The sequence below is a fragment of the Mastomys coucha genome, unplaced genomic scaffold, assembly GCF_008632895.1.
Source record: "Mastomys coucha isolate ucsf_1 unplaced genomic scaffold, UCSF_Mcou_1 pScaffold21, whole genome shotgun sequence".
In the NCBI taxonomy this organism is placed as follows: Eukaryota; Metazoa; Chordata; class Mammalia; order Rodentia; family Muridae; genus Mastomys; species Mastomys coucha.
In genome coordinates this window covers 100505554-100522006 of record NW_022196904.1, presented here as the reverse complement: position 1 = coordinate 100522006, position 16453 = coordinate 100505554, and the positions used below count along the sequence as shown (strand labels likewise).

The 16453-nt window shown below is 45.1% G+C and overlaps 1 protein-coding gene and 1 long non-coding RNA gene across 3 annotated transcripts in view; both read left to right on the top strand.

The window, feature by feature from the left end:
• The window catches only part of LOC116102806, an 88631-nt gene extending 82160 nt beyond the window's left edge, over positions 1–6471 (top strand). Inside the window, exon 3 of the long non-coding RNA XR_004123286.1 lies at positions 5968–6471. This is a non-coding gene — a long non-coding RNA (uncharacterized LOC116102806). The remainder of the gene's footprint in view (positions 1–5967) is intronic.
• Positions 1–16453, top strand: part of Galnt18 (polypeptide N-acetylgalactosaminyltransferase 18) — a 305010-nt gene that overhangs the window by 94034 nt on the left and 194523 nt on the right. The gene's annotated exons all lie outside the window — the stretch shown is intronic.

The following is a 16453-nucleotide window of genomic DNA, read 5'->3' as shown; positions in this document are numbered from 1 at the left end:
TATTTGTACATTTATCTATGGAAAAGTATTTTAGTTCTAACAGGGCTGAGAATCCTGTAAGGTTTAAGAGGCCAGATTTCTGATCTTACTTGGGTTGTCTGCTGCCCTGGGCAAAGTGAGTTTCTAATGGTCTGTTTTACAGAGCTGGCCTCATCTGGGTCTCTCCGTTAACCCAGGCAGCTTTAACAGAATATTGCAGTCTTGGCAGCTCATGAAAAACAGACATTGATTCCTTGCAGATCAGAGGCTAGGCAGGTCAAGATCAGAGCACTGAGAGATGCAGTAGCTGGTGAGGCACTGTTTCCTGCTACACAGACAGCCGCCCTCCCAGTGCAACCTCACAGGGCAAAAGGGTAAGGGAGTGCTTATCAGTGGAATTAGTGTCCTTGTGAGTCTTCTCATATCATCTTCTAGCTAGCCACGTTCCCTCTTAGTAACCATCACACTGAGACCAGGATCTCAAGCTTATGACTTTGGGTGGAAAAGGCACAAACATTTGGTCCATCGTACTGGACCATATCTCAGCTCAGTTCACTAGCATCAGTCATAGCCTTGGGATCTCTCTGCACTTGAACACATCCATACTCTGTCATGGTAGTAGGGACAGCATCCATGGTAAGAGAATTTTCCACACACCCAGCACTTGCCCTGCACTCCAACATGCCAAGCCATCAGTATCTCTGACGGACAGGGCTTATGGCTGGAGAGGGGTGGAGGCCCAGAGGGATTATTTTTTTCATGACATCACAACACATCTATAACTATTTGGTTCCTGTTAACCTCTCTGCCTGAAGGAGGTAAACATCTTATGAGCAAACACTGTCAACTTTACTCCTTGGGTGTCACATAGGGATGTGATTTGTAAAAACAAGACTCATGAGCTGAGAGACTGAAGTTGTAGACCTGTCTCTGACACTTATAGGTGTGACAAGTAGGGTGATTCAGATATATCTTAGCCACCATGAACCCTATTGATTTTTTTTTCTAGATTAAGCAAGACTATTACTTCTTGCCCCTTGGGCAATCATACAGACTCCCAGTCATAATAGATGGGTACTCACTGTGGCTCTGTGGCTCATGTGCAGGCCCATACAAGGACAACCTTATCTCCTCCTTGGGATGGCCTAGGGAAGGGCTCTGCTAGTGTTCTTGGTTTATAAATGTGTTTTAAAGTTTATGTGGTACGTGTGTTTGTGCACACGTGTGTTTCTGTGTATGTATGTGTATGTGTGAGTGCACATGCATGTGTGTATTTGTGTATATGCATATGTGTGTATGCATATGTGTGTGCATGCATTATGTGTGTACATGTGTGTGTGCCTGCACACTCGCAAGTGCATTCACCAATATATGCTCTTTTTGTCTGTTTGTTTTTCAGGACAGGGTTTCTCTGTGTAGCCCTGGCTGTCCTGGATCTCACTCTGAAGACCAGGCTGGCCTTGAACTCAGAAATCTGCCTGCCTCTGCCTCCCAAGTGCTGGGATTAAAGGCATGTACCATCACTGCCCAGCATATGCTCTTGATTTTGCTCCCTGGGCTCTGGAATTCTTTCTTCAGGTTATAGTTTCTTGTTCATAAGTAACCCGGCATCTGGAGGTCTGCTGTTTTCTTAGTTGGATCTTAGTTAGTTCTTGATTTGGATCTTTTTACATTTTGACAACCAAAGATTTGTGTTTAATTCTGTTTATTGTTTAAATTTTGAGCCGCTCAATGTAGCTCTGGAAAAATGAACTCTGGTCCTCTGCAGGTGCTCCTATTCCCTGAGCCATCTCTCCATCACCCTATTTGTATTTTGTGGAGATAATGGCTGAGTCACTGAAAGGTGAAATGACTTCCTTAAGGTCACATAACTAGTGACAGCTATTGCTGATTCTAATGTCGCTCCTTTGGATATAATTGACTTGATACTTCAGTGGATGGCAGTTTTTCTCCTTAAAAAGGATGTGTGTCTTCCCACAGCTGAGTTACCTGGCTTGGGTTTTCCTTTGGGCTCCTAGCCCTGCATCCTTCATGATCAACCCATCAGTCTTTTCCTCAAATCCCCACTTTGCTCACATTCCTCAGGTCTTCTAGGCTTGGGCTCCAGGTCTAGGCCTGGTGTGACTCCCTCACACCATTCTAGTGTCCTGCACTTTCTGTCATCTCTCCTTGGTTTCCCAGTCTCCTCCCACTATCAGATGGGAACAAAAGGCCAGAACTTAGGCTGGGTGAGAGGCTATTAAAAATATATATGGTTTCTGTGGGTTCACCATTTGTAGGACAAGACTAGGAATACAAGGCCAGTGACAGTTGGGCCCAATCCCATTCATGACAAATGCTAGGGAATGTGAAGGTTCACATTTAGAAAACTAATCTATCCATGTGATTGTTGTTCTTATCCACTCCAGGACCAGTGACCCTTGGCCACAGTGAGGTCATCTAGCCATTGCCATTGTAAAACCAATGCTCAGGGAGCTGATTCCTGGGGGACACTGCCAAGAATGTTGCTGGGTAAAGAAATGTGTCTCACTGGGCCAGGGAGGTGGCTCAATGTCTATGCAAGTGTGAAGGCCTGAGATTAGTTCTCAGTGTCAACAGAAAATGCTTAATACAACGAAACACATCTCCAGTGCTGAGGAGAGAAAGGCAAGAGATCCTGGGGCTTGCTAGCCAGCTAGTCTAGCCAATTGATGTGCTTAAGGTTCAGTGAAAGATCCTGCTTCAAAAAGTCAGGGTCACCCAGTATCAGCCTCCACCTCTGGCCTTGATATACGTGTGCACATGTCCTTGTGCATGCACACGCACATGCACACGTGCACGCACGCGCGCACACACACACATACACACATACACGGATGCATGCACACATACCGTGTGTATATACCGCACATAGAAAAATAAAGGAAAGAATAAAGTAAGGGAGGAAGAGAGCGAGGGAGGGAAGGAGGGAGGAAAGAGAGAAAGAAGTCCCTACCCTTCTAAGTGCAGACATCTTCCATTATGTCAGAGGCAACTTCCCTAAAGATTCAACCTTGGGTGCATGACGGCAGGCAGGCTGTGGGGTTCTGTACACAGGCCTGGGTCAAACATAACTGCTAATGTTCTCTGTGTGACTTTAAGTGTGTGACTTCATATCTCTGAGCCTCGGTTTCTGATCTGTTATGTGCTAATCATTGGGTCAGTTTAGGGGAAGGTTCTCATTAAGGGCAAATATTTTTAGGAAATTTGCTTTTTCTGTCCTGACTCTTTGCTTTGGAATCAAAAGATAGCTCACAAAGAGAAGCTTCCTCATTGGTGGCTTCTGTTAGCCCACAGAGGTTAAGCACAGAAGGTTTGAACCTTCTACTAGACACTGGCAACATTGTCTATGACTCATTCAAGCCTGGTCCACTTACTTTCCTGTAGATGTTCCAACAAAGTCAAGGGGGACCCTCTGACTGCCTAGACACAGATTCTTGTCCACTTACAACAAGCAAACAACAACCTTTAAAGCTTTATAAAAAATAAATTATGTTCCTTGAGAGCAGTCCTGGAAGAAATGTCATTGGAGGCATAAAACTGCTTTACTGTGACCTATGTAAACGTCTTAGGAAATAAACGGACTTCCTGATCATTCTGTAAAGTCTCTTGTCCCTTGTCTTGAGGGAAATGGATTGAATTACTTGAAAAGCCAATACCTGCAGCTTGGCAGGGAAGACAGGGCTCACCCTGTGCTGAAGCATGGAACAGTGCTATGTCTTAATGTCATCGCTCTGAACGTGCCAATCATAGCCTTTCACTGGACCCAGGCAGGTCACCCATGTCTATGAAAGCGGCAGACCCTATGGCCAGCAGAGGCTTGAGAAAGCTAAAATTAGATTCTGATATCATACAGATGCTTTTGATGGGAACTTCTCAGAATGGAGCAAGGAAGGGCAAATCAACAGAGGTGTACTGACCCTCCGTAATGTGCCAAACATGGCTTCCATTCCTTTCTGCAACTGTCATATTTACACCTCCCTGTCCTGTGACAGTGCATCTTAACTCCCATGTTAGAAGGGTGAGCCGAGCCTCAAGGATGTGAAGTGTTTCCCCAGGGTCACACAGGGTATGAAGTGTCTCTCCTAGAGTCAGTCACACAGGGTGTGAAGTGTCTCCCCTAGGGTCACACAGGGTGTGAAGTGTCTCCTTTAGGGTCACACAGGGGGGTGTAAAGTGTCTCCCCTAGGGTCACACAGGGAGTGAACACTGGAGTCTCTATTTGAACCCAGGCCCACATACCTGTGACTTGATGGGGCACACTATTCTGCCCACCAAAAAGCCATTTTTTTCTGACATATTTCTGGAGTCTAGAATAAGGGGAACATCTGCCCTAGGCTGGTAAAGCTACATAAAGCTTTACTGTGCTTCAGTAGCTGACATCCACATCTTTCACAGTTCTTATGCTTAGGGTGTATTGGAGACACAGGCATATGTGTGGGGTTTCTACATTAACAGGCAGACACACAGCACCTAGATGACAGAGGAGTTGATGCCATTATAGGATGAAGCTGAGAAGCCTCCTTCTCTGTACTGGAATGTGTATCTCAGTGTCCCTTTGATTGATGGGCTGAGAGGGAAGATAGCGTGGGGGTATTACCACTGGGTTAAGGCACATAATGAGCCCAGGGCTCAGGCACCACCAAACTAGTGATGGCACCTGCACAATTTCTGCACAAACTACTGATTTGGATGGAAACTCTGTCACTTAAATTATGTCGAGTAAGGTCCAAGCTGGGATGTACCATCATAAGGATGTGGCTAATTTACTGTCATTTCATTGGGCTCAGGAAAGAACTGTGTGCATGTGTGTGTGTTCATGGATGTATATTTGTGCTTGTGTTTGATGTGTATGCTTGTGTGTGTACCTATATATCTATGTGTACCTCTTATGTAAATGTATGTGCTAATGTGTGGTGTATATGGCTGTGTGTACCTGTGCATGTGTATGTGTGTGGTGTATGTGCATCTATGTGTCTCTGTGTGGTGTATATGCATGGGTGTATACATGTGTGTATGTGTGTGTATCTTACTCAAGTGTGTTTCCATTCACTGGTACACTGCCCCCATGCCCCTACCTCCAGTTGCAAGTCGGAAAGAGAATCCATGGTGACAAAGCACCCTGAGCTACTTCCTCAAAAGAAAAGAAAAAAAGAGAAAAGAAATCAGTCTGCCTCCTGGCAGATTTGGGTCAGACAGTGTCTGACAGCTTCGTGACATGGTCAAGAGTACTCAGAACTCTTGGTCTCATGGTCAAGAGACAGCTCCGCACTGCAGAGGGTCACATTCAGGCCTGAACCTATCACGGGGCAGGAAGTTCCAAATGAGAGAATGGGTGACTTTAGGAGTCAGGTTGCAGGGTACCTAGGGCCACTGGGTCCTGGGGAGATTTAAGAATAGGAATCTTCCTGTAGATTTCTGTGTGGGCTTCAGGTAACATTCCCCACCAGAACCAGAAAACTCATGGGAATAATATAAAAATATATCAATGTCTACATGTGTATATACATGTGGGCATATGTGTGAACATGCATGTGTATACACACTGTTGTTCTTTGGGTGTGAAATGTCCCTCTAGTCCCACATTTTCAACACTTGGTCCTCAGCCATTTCAGGACAGTTGCAGAATCTTTAGGAGCTGGGCCCTTCTGGAAGAAGCAAGTCCCTGGGGTGCACCTTGAGGTTTGATGGCCAGCACCCACTTTCTGTTTGTCCTCTGCTTCCTGGTGGCAGAGGCAGTATGAGCAGCCTCCTCATTCCACTGGTGTCATGCTTTGTCCATCATAGCAGACTTCATCCTCTCACATGCACACTCAAAGAAACCCTTCCTCCCTCAGGTGTTTTGTGACAGCAGCTAGAAAAGCAAATGAGGCATACAGAGTGTGCATGCACACAACATTTTCTTAGGCTGTTTGAACAGAATGCCAAGGACCACATGGCTTCTAAACAATAGATATTTGTTTCCTGTAGATCTAAAGGCTTCAAGTCCAGAATCATCATGCTGGCGTGCCCAGGGTCTTGTGAGGACAGACTGTCCACCTCTTCATTATATCTTCACACAGAGGAAAGAGTTCATGAGAACTCTCAGCCCCTTCTTACAAGAGCAGCAATCTACTTCGTGATGGGTTCCACCCCCATGATCTGGTTACCCCTAGGAGGCCTGATCTCAGATACTATAACACCAGGATTAGATTTCAGCATGTGCATTTGGGGTGAGAGACCCAAAAATTCAATCCAGACTATAGTGAGTACATGCGTGTGCATTTTTTCTGGGTATAACCCAACCTCTTTCTCAAATTTTCTGGGAGGTAGTTCTTCTGGAGGGAAGAACCATTACATTAGGTTGGTATCCCCAGGGCTGGCAGGTTCTGCTCTGGGGAGGGGAACTGGCTCAGCGCAGTGGTGCTTCAGCTTGGCTGGGAGACTCATCAGCTGCCAGCCACTTCTCTGTGGAAATAAACATATAAGATCTGAGACCCTCTCTGTATGGTTGGAGTAATGGGCTTTATAAGTTACTCCCTGTGTGAAGCTAGGTCATCTAGCTTTTAGCAGATTCCACAGCTGCACTTCAGTTTGTAAATGATACCCACCCTTGAAATCCCACCCCAGTATAGTCATTTCCAGAGGAAACTTCTTCATTCAGTCCAAGAAGAGGAGCAAACTGGATTTTAAAATTCCCAAGAGACCCCTCAGATGGGGGAGGCTGCACCTCTGCCCCATGTTACCTGGGAAACATGTCCTTGTCACATCAAAATAGAAGGTGGCATGTGCTGGCTGTGACTGCATCTTCACACAGCACTCTGGAGTGGTGTGAGGGAGCTGCAGACAGCTGGTTGGGGCAGGAGGGCTGCAGCCCAGAGAACATACCCTGCCTTGAGGTCAGAACTCAACTGGCTGAACTCCAGGACTGTCCACTGTCATCAAAGCCTATCTTTGAAATGACATTGCAGTGTGCCAGATCCTGAGATTGACCCCAAGACCACAGCAATTCCCTTTTTCTGAGAAGTGATCACAGCTCAGAAGAGGTGGCCCATCCGGCCACATGAGATAATGTGAAAAGCGGCTCTACAGCACCAGAGCTCATTGTGGGTGGGAACGTCCATCTGTTTCTTGCACTGAGCTGAGACAGATTTCAAAAGTAGACTGATAAATGTTCTGCACCTCGTTAGCACCCAGAGGGGCTGTATCCCCAGTGTCTGCTATGCAGCCTGGGATTTGTGTACTCAGGTTTGTGGAGATGGCCTGACTAGAAACCACAGTGAGGTTTCAGAAAGCCGAAATCTAGGACAGGGAGCTTTAATTACCCCGTTCATGCCTAATGCTTCCACCTGCCCAGGAGGGCCTCTGAGAGGGTGCTGAGACAGCAGCTGTTGTTGTGCCATGCTGTGTGCACTTGGGTGCTGGCAGAAGCCTGACTGCCATTGAAGGAGGTTCTCCTGTTGTGGAAACTTCCAAGGCCTGTCATCTCATGTTGCCTTTGGTTGTTCTCCGATAGCTTAGGTATCTTAGTGTGACCTCTGAGTCTTGCTCATCATATTTTTGGGGAGTCTCCTTGTGGCTGGTCTAGACTTAATTAGGATTTTCTAGACCATAGTGAGATATTGGCAGTGTTTGGATGCTAAAGCCAAGACCCAAGGGGAGAGGGGAGAGAGACTCAGGCTTCAGAAGGCCAGTGGAGGACAATGAAATCTCCTGCTGTGTCCTTGTGGCTTCTGAATGGTGCTAGGGTGAGATGAGCCCTGTCAGTTACTTTTCTAATTGTTATGACAAAATACCCAATGTAAACAAGGGGAGGAAAGAAGGAAGGACAGAAGGAAGTTAGGAAGGAAGAGAGAAGAAGGAAGGAAGAGAAGGAGGGAGGGAAGGAAGAGGGGAGGGAGAGAGGGAAGGAAGAATGTGTTCTGGCTCACAGTTATAAGAGCACAACTTAAATGGCAGGATGCGGAGCAGTTGATTACATGGCATGCACCATCAGGAAGCGGAGTGTGATGGATACTGGTGTGTCCTGCTCACTTTTTCCTCTCTGTTTAGTCAGACTCCAGCTTGGGAGGACACCACTCACCTTTTAGATGAATCTCCCCCCTTCAGTTAATTCACTCAAGCCTTGGACATCCGTGAGGTTTGTTTCCTAGGTTACTGTAGGTCTAGTCAAGTAGACGGTCAATATCACCATCACACCATCCCCGATGCAGTGAACTTGATGCTCCCCTGTTTGTTAGAGGACAGCTTGGCCCATGCACTGGTGACAGGATGGTGAGGGTCTCGAATGCATAGCAGTAGGGTATAGAGCCTGCTCCTTGGCTCCACAACAGTGGTAAAGCACAGAAATCTGGGGGTGTTGTTTCTAAGATGTCTCGAGGGCAGACAGTGGGAAAGGAGAAAGCCCTTTTCTTTATAAAGAACCAAACAAATACAAATGGTGGGACTCTTGAGTTTTCTGTCATCTATTATGTACTTAGCAAACAGTTAGTATGCATGGTGCCACATGTGTTTCTATCCAAGCCAGCTGGGGCTTGGATAGAAATCTCATAGACCCGATCCTTGGAGTCTTTAGCGAGGACTAGGTTCAGATATTTTACTCCTAGGAATCATATTGCTAACTTCTTCTCCTTCCCAGGATTAATTCAAAATAAAACTTATGAAATGTACTCACTTTTAAGAATATCAGGGGTTCTGTCCATCCCCATAATAACCACTGAAGTGTTCAAAAAGAAATGAAAGTCTTTAAAAAGATTTTGGTGGTTGAACCTCATTGATGTACAGTTGGATACCATAGTTTTTATTTTAGTCATGCAAGGGCACACACACACACATACACACACACACACACACACACACACACACACACACACACACTTGCACCTAGTATCCTAATTGTCACAAGCCCAGAGAACTGAGATAAAGGCAGATCACATTTTTAGCAAATGATGTAGAGAATCAAATGTTTGACCTTGGCCTTCAAATATCAGTAAGGTTTGCCATTCGAAGATGGAAATCAAGACAAAGGGATCTGAATGAATGAAGGAGATGCATGGGCTGCATAAGAAGAGACAGGAAGCTTAAATTGGGCTAAGAGAAAGCAGCCTGCTATGACGGGTCAGGGCCAGAACCTGCTGGCTAGTGCCAGGGTGAGAGTGCCATGCTCGATGGCTCCTGAGCCTCTTGTTGCTATAGGAGATATGTTTTCACCTTCAGAATATTCAGCCCCCTTGCACTGCACTTAAGAACATCCACAGTGCTGGGGCGATGCCAGGCTAATTGAGTGTTGGTAATTGTTTTCACTGCTCTTTGATGTAATGCATTTTTAAAACGGATTGCTCTCCAGTAAGTGCTTCCATAAAGGGGGAAAAAGGGGGCCAGAGGCTTCATGTTTCAGAGTGGGATTTGCAGAGTACAGTGGATGAAGACAGGGTCTCTGTCCTCCCATCTGTGCCCAGCTCTGTTAGAAAGGGAATGGAAGTAACGGTAATGATTTAAAAAAAAAAATCAGCAATTTGGGCAAGCAGGTCTTTCCATGGCCTCCAAGCAACACACTGACATGTTTTTACTAATTACAAAGGGCCAGGGTAACTTGACAGGGAGGAATGTCACCTTAATCAAGAGATGACACTTAGCAGTGCTGGTGATGAGGTAGACTCTCACTACATGGCTTTCTGACAGAGTGAGATGAGAAGGGCACAGTGTTGTCATCTGTGGAATCTTTCTGCCAAAAATCCCCAACCTGAAGATAATAAAGAGAAAGTCGTCAGGCACCTGTATTTGGGACATCCTACAGCAGTTGGAATAGATTAGAAATGTCAGCACTTTGAAAGATGGAAAGAATTTGTATGCGCAGAAGGAACCTTCTAGACCAGAGGAGACACAAAAGACATGGCAGCCCAGTGCAGTGTTTGCCCTAAGATTAAGAGTAGGAAAAACCAAGGAAGAGCTGTAAAGGCCATTATAGGCAGAGGCAGGCAGATTTCTGAGTTCCAGGACAGTCAGTGCTACACAGAGAAACCCTATCTCGAAAAACCAAAAAAAAAAAAAAGCTGCTCTTAGGCATGATAATGGTATTATAATAATATGCAAGAACCCTGATACTGATGATATATTTAGAGTTGCAGAGAGAGCTTAAACAATGGATTAATCTAGAAGGTTATTGCAGTGTTCACTGTGCTATTATTACAACAAAGAAGTAGAAGCTTCTCACATACCTCCAAAGGTCACCATGCATGCTGAGAGCAGTGGTCACAGACAGGCGGGAAGTTAACTTCATATGGTGTTACGTTACCATGGACCAAACACACACAGTCCTTGCCTGATGGAAGAGATGCATGTGCTGCTTTGGGTGCAACATGACTTTAGATCGTGGATGCTTTTGTTTCATTGATCTCTACTGCAAAACCAGAACACCATCTCCAGCCCAAGGTAAACCTGCTTGCCAGGAACATTTCCATTCTTTGGAATTCTAGGGGGGCGGGGTTTGTGCACATTTCAGGGGTATGTAGAAAGTTTCTTGGTTCCATGATTTGTGTTCTCCCCACCCCCTCTCTCCCTGTCTCTCTTACTGTGTGGCTGTGTGTGGCTGTGGAGTGGTGGTGGGCTGGCTACCCAGTGAGCCTTTGTGATCTTCCTATCTCTGTTTCCCTAATGCTAGTATTAATTACAAAGGCACACTACCAGATCCGTAGCTGCTGCTGTTGTTGTTATTGTTGCTGTTATTGTTGTTCTAGGGATCAAACTCAGGTCCCCAGGTTTACAAGGGAAACATTTCCCAGCTAAGCCATTTTGTCAGCCCATTCTCTTTTCTCTTGCTGAAATAACATATTCTGCTGTGTTTTAAGGTCTCTAATCTCTATGGCTACTGTCTTACTTTCTTTTTCTGTGGCTGTAATAAAACACCCTCATGGAAATAACTTAAAGGAGAAAGGGTTTGTTTTATCATGGGTCCCAGTTACAGTGCATCAGGAAAGTTACAATAGCCGGAGCTTGAGGACACTTCTTATATCACATCGGCAGACAGGAAGCACAGAGCAATGGATGTATATTTTGCCACACTGTCCATTTTCTCCTCCTCTTGTAGGGCTCAGGATCCTAGTCAGGGAATGACACTACCCAAGGTGGGCAGCCTACCTCAGTTAACTCAATGAAGATAATCTCCCACAAGTGTACCCAGAGGTATCTTTCCCAGGTGACTGACAGTCTGTTAAGTTGACAGTTAAAATGAACCATCACACCCTCCTGTTTACAGCCTTCAGGATGATAGTCCTGGATGTATTCCACACTCAACAGTATCCCAGAGAACAGGGATGCCATGTAATGCATTGTCAATAGGCATCATTGACTAACAACTTTGAAATTCTCTTGAAGCTTCAAGATCCAATGATTGTATCCATAGTTTCCCATATAACAATTATGTGAACTAAAGTATAACTGAAGTATGTACTTAAAACCAAAAAGTAACTTTAAATAAATTGTCTCCTTATCCATGGCTAGCATCACAGGATGAATGTGGCGGCTGCAAAGGCCACTGAGTTCCTCTGTCCACAATATCTTAGGTAGATAGTGGTTAATACTTGATCACTTAGAGAAACTAGTAGAATCAGTAAAAATTATATCTTTCTATGTGAACATAATTACTATTCCCACTACCATTAACTACCATTACTATGATTCTCAAATATTTATCGCATGTATGATACTTGAGTACTTTATAATACACACACACACACACACACACACACACACACACACACACACACACACACGCTCCAGGGGGACAGGTTGGCAAAGTCACACAGAAGCAAGAACAGAAGCAAGGTTTAAGTCCTCCCTCATGTGACTTGTGTTCAGAGTATCTACCCATCCAGGGAGACTGGTGTTTATGTGGTTGATGTCTATGGGAACTAGGAAGGGTTTCTTCTAGTAAAGATCAGAAAGAGGCCACATTTGGGCTTTAAAATGATCACCTTGTTCATGCTTGTAGCTAATAAATGGAGAATAGGAGAGTGGGGCATGGAAACTGTGAGCAATGTTGGTGTGAGGTTGGGAACCTGCTTGGGAAAAGATCTTAGTTCTGGATAGCATCTTGTGTCCTTGTAAAAAAGCTCTTACCATCTACCAACCTCAGGGCCTTCTGTGTGCCAGTGATCTGAGGACTCAGGAAAGGACATGGCTGCCCTGGGACACAGGTCTTGCCGATACACTTTTTATTGGTCTTCATTCTTTAGTGCTTCTCCTGGATCTATCTATTATATTCCAAACTCCGTAGCTATTCCCCTGGATTTCAACCTTGTGACAGCCAGAGATCCTCAAAATCTATAACATAGACACTCTCCTTTGATGCACAGGTTCCCCAAGCCCACCTTCACTGGTCCTTTATCCAACCGTGTCATCATGACCTCATGGCCTCCACTTGCCAATGCAACATTCTTCTGGATGTAGCCATGCAACTTCTGCTCTGTCTACATCTTCTGCGTTGGCATCTGTTGTAAGGAGAGGCTGTGATTATGACTGGAAGCAGGAAGCTGCAGGGAAAGTCCATTAAAAAGTGGTTAGGAAGCTGGGCTGATGGCTCAGTTGGTAAAGCAGGTGTGCATGTGAGGACCTGGGTTTGATCCCCAGAACTCACATAAAATAGCTGGGCATAGGGGCAGGACTTTCAGTGCTGGGAAAGAAGAGACAGGCAGATCTCTAGGACTCACTGGTCACTCACCTGGCCAAATTGGCCACATAGAGAACACATGGCCAGCAGAGACCTTGTTCAAAAGACCAAGACCATCTTCCTAAGGAATAATGTTTGAGGTTGACCTCTAAACATTAGTCTCGAACATGAACACCCTTTCCAGTTCCACCCACTACATACAGCACAGAGATTCCTCAGCTTCCTCTTTTATGTCACAAAGCTAGACATATAAATGCTTCCTTGTTACCAACATCGACAGAGACTGGGAATGTATTCTGACAGACTGAAACAGGGAGCAGAGTTGAAGACATTTGTTTTAACTGAGGATTCAGAAGGGTTAGTAGCAATGGCTGAGCATGCCACCTTCTCAGCCCTTGTCTTTCTCTTGGCTTCTAGGACAGGGATAGATGGATCTTTATACTCTAGTTAGATGAGAAGGTTCCTTCCATAAAGACATAAAGAAAAGAATAATAATCATAAAATGACCTATCCATGGTCCTATGAATCCCATCATCAGCAAGACCTGGGAAGGATTTCCTACCTTGAAGTAAGAGGAAATCAGGTGTCATCAGATACTCAAAATGAATGAGAGATTCAGTATGTCAGATACAGCACAAGAGCAGAAAAATGCCAGAAAAGGCAGCACACAAGAAACACATTATTCATAGGGCTGCCATCTTGAAAACTGTTGAAATAAACTGGAAGAAGTATGAGTAGATACTCTATGCATGTAAGAAGAGTCTTTTTAATAAGATGCACTGAGAGAGGAACAGACAAGGGAATCAAGAGTTCAAGGCCAACTAGGGCTCCACAATGAGCTCAAAGAAGTCTTGGGAGACATGAGACCCTGTCTCAAAACTAATCAACCAATCAAATACCCATAAAAATTTAAATGTAGAAGAGAAAACATTAAGTATGTAGAATATGAGCCCAGGAGGTCTAACATTTGGAAACAGGTGTAGCCTACTCTGACCTTGAGTTCCTGGTCCTCTTGCCTTGCCATTCTAAAATGCTGGGATTACAGGAGTCCCGTGCCACCCCCAGCCCTAGAAAGGACATTTAAAGGTAAGTTTTGTAGAAGTAGTTGTGCATATAAAGGTTGGATAATATAAAACCTAAAGGTCTGTGAAGGAGAAGAAGGGAAAGAAGAAGAGAAAAGACAGGAGATGTTGAAGAGGAGAAAAGGAAGAAGGAGGAAGAGAGAAGAAATAAAAAGGAACGCATATCTTGGCTGAAGTTTTCAGATCTGGTGTTTTCATTTCTTTAATCACTGTGTGTGTGGTGTGGTGTGGGGTGTGTGTGTGTGTGTGTGTGTGTGTGTGTGTGTGTGTATGTGTGTAGCACATGTGTGGAGATCAGAAAGCAACTTGAAAGAATCACTTCCTTGCAGCATGTGGGTCCTGGGGATTGAACTCAAGCCTTCAGGCTTGGCAGCAAGCACTTTTCTACATTGAGCTGCTACTTTACCTGTGCACTCCCTCATTTGTAAGATGAGGGAAATGGTTATCTTTTTCTTGTGGGCTTTAAGATAATTGCATGGCCTTGGTATAAAGTAAGTCTTCAATCAATATTGATTTCAACGATTTCTTCTCCTATTTTAATGAGAGACTTTAAAAAACAGACATTCTCAACAGTTAGAAAAATCTGCCCGTTTCACACCAAGCACTGGTACCCACAGGACTGTCCGTGAATGATGATATGATGCTGGCTCTTAGTTACCAACCACCTCTATCTTGGTTGTTTGCCTGTGTGTGTTTGTGATCCCGATGTATGAGGACAGCCTGTGCCCTGGCAAGGCTGCCTGGAGGTTTTATGACCTGCAATTGGCCTTCCTTGTCTGAGGCACCTGATGTGATTCTATAGAATCCAAAATGTGACTTGGAGAGAGGCACAGTCCTCTCAAGAGCTATTGTAGGTGACCAGCTCTCTGTAGCCTATGGCCTCGTAGCCCCCAGGGTACCCACCTCGCTAGGGGATGTTCTCTCAAGTACTTTTTTTCTGCCTGCTAACTGAGGGGGATCGTCTCCTTGGAATCTGGGAGACTGATGGTCTTGAGAATGCCTTGGCCTCCACTTTCCCAGCAGTGCAGTTTACTCCCAACACACTGGTAAAGACTCTAAGGCGAAGGTTCCACCTTTTACTAGCAAACAGCAATGATGGGGATTAATAGTACTGGGTGATATGTGGCCAGCCTTGCTCCAAGAAGCTGGAGGCAGTACTCTTTTCCATGTTAACATCTTGAAACATTCTCTTCTGCTCCAAACGTCTGAGCCATTAGTTGTCACTGCATTCCTTTGGTCAAGGAGACCAAATGCAGTACCTGTTAGAAGAACTAGTCCCCTGAACAGGACTTAAAACAGAGAGTGTGGTGCCCATGACTAGCCATCTTGGGAATTGAAACCATCTTATTGCAGAAACATCATCATCATCATCAACAACAACAAAAATCAGCCACACAAATGAGGTTGATATTAAACATATTGGTAGCTTTTCCAGGAGTTTATATCAAATCAGTGTAGGGTTGTGGTATGTGTGTGTGGGTATGTGTGTGTGTGTGTTGTTGTTGTTGTTGTTGTTGTTCATATGTATTTTTTTTCTCCTTGCTAGAGAAGCTATGTGCTGGGGCTCTGGGAAGTCAGATTATTTCAAATCAATAGGTGAATCTTAAACTTTAATTTCAGATGCTAGCTGCCATCCGCTTGCTTGGCAGAGTCTTTCATCAAGGGTCTCTCCCAAGGACCAAAGCAGCCAGATGGTTGTGGACATTGCAGGCAGCTGCCAGATGACTAGAGGAGGCCTCAGCCATCCATAATTTGTCCCTTGAAAGCTAAGCTGAGCTTTAACCCTTGCCAGTCTGTACTGATGCAGCAGATACCTCGGGAGGAGGACTCCCTCTAAGGGGAGTCAGAGTGGCCAGCTTCTGCCAGTCAGAGATTAGCTGGTGAGTATGACTGGGTAGGGAGTGCAGACAGAGCTTAGAGACATGTGGTTGAAGGGCATGGGGTCTGGTGAACTGAGATCGTGGGGAAGAGGTGAGTTTTCAGGGGTGTGAGGGCAGTGTCACATCAGATGAGAACCTTTGCATATGACCAGGAAGAAGAGGGTGGAGTTTACAGAAAGACAGCTTCATTGTGTTGTTGGGGTGTCATGGACCAAAGCCAGGAGATGTGGCATTTATGAGGCGAGAGAAGCGGGCAGGTATAATTGAATGATACCAACTCTTGCTTCTTTGTAGTGATTGCTTAAAGTTTCTGGTTGAGCAGGTTTTTTCTGTGTGAATCTGCAAAGAGTGATGTTGTTGATTGCTTATGTGCTGTGGATGGAGTAGCCTTCAGCAGATAGGCACAACATACACAGGGCCCTCCTTGGGAGAAAGTATCTGTTCTGGGTGGCTCGCCCCATCCCCTCAATGTGGCCTGCTCATTTCTTATTTTCTGGTCCTTACCTGGCGTTGCTGTTTGCAGTATTTCAAAGGTAGCCCATGACCCATCCTCGCAGACACTGGCTGGAAACGACTAGTTGGCTAATTCTGCCGAATACTCCTGAATACAGCACTAATTACTCATGTCTTCACTCCACCTGCCTCTCCCTTCTCTGCGTGAGCCTTCTGTACTGTGGCATTTCCTAGGCTTTGCTCCTTTCTTCCCCTGCTCTCTGCACATCCAGACTTTTGCACTTATATCTTCTTAACCTTTCTGTCCTTAGTTCTATGTCCTCCTTTAGCCTAGAGGCTACTTATGGGCAGAATGTCCCTACTCAGCTCTGAGTCACCACATGGTACAGAATACA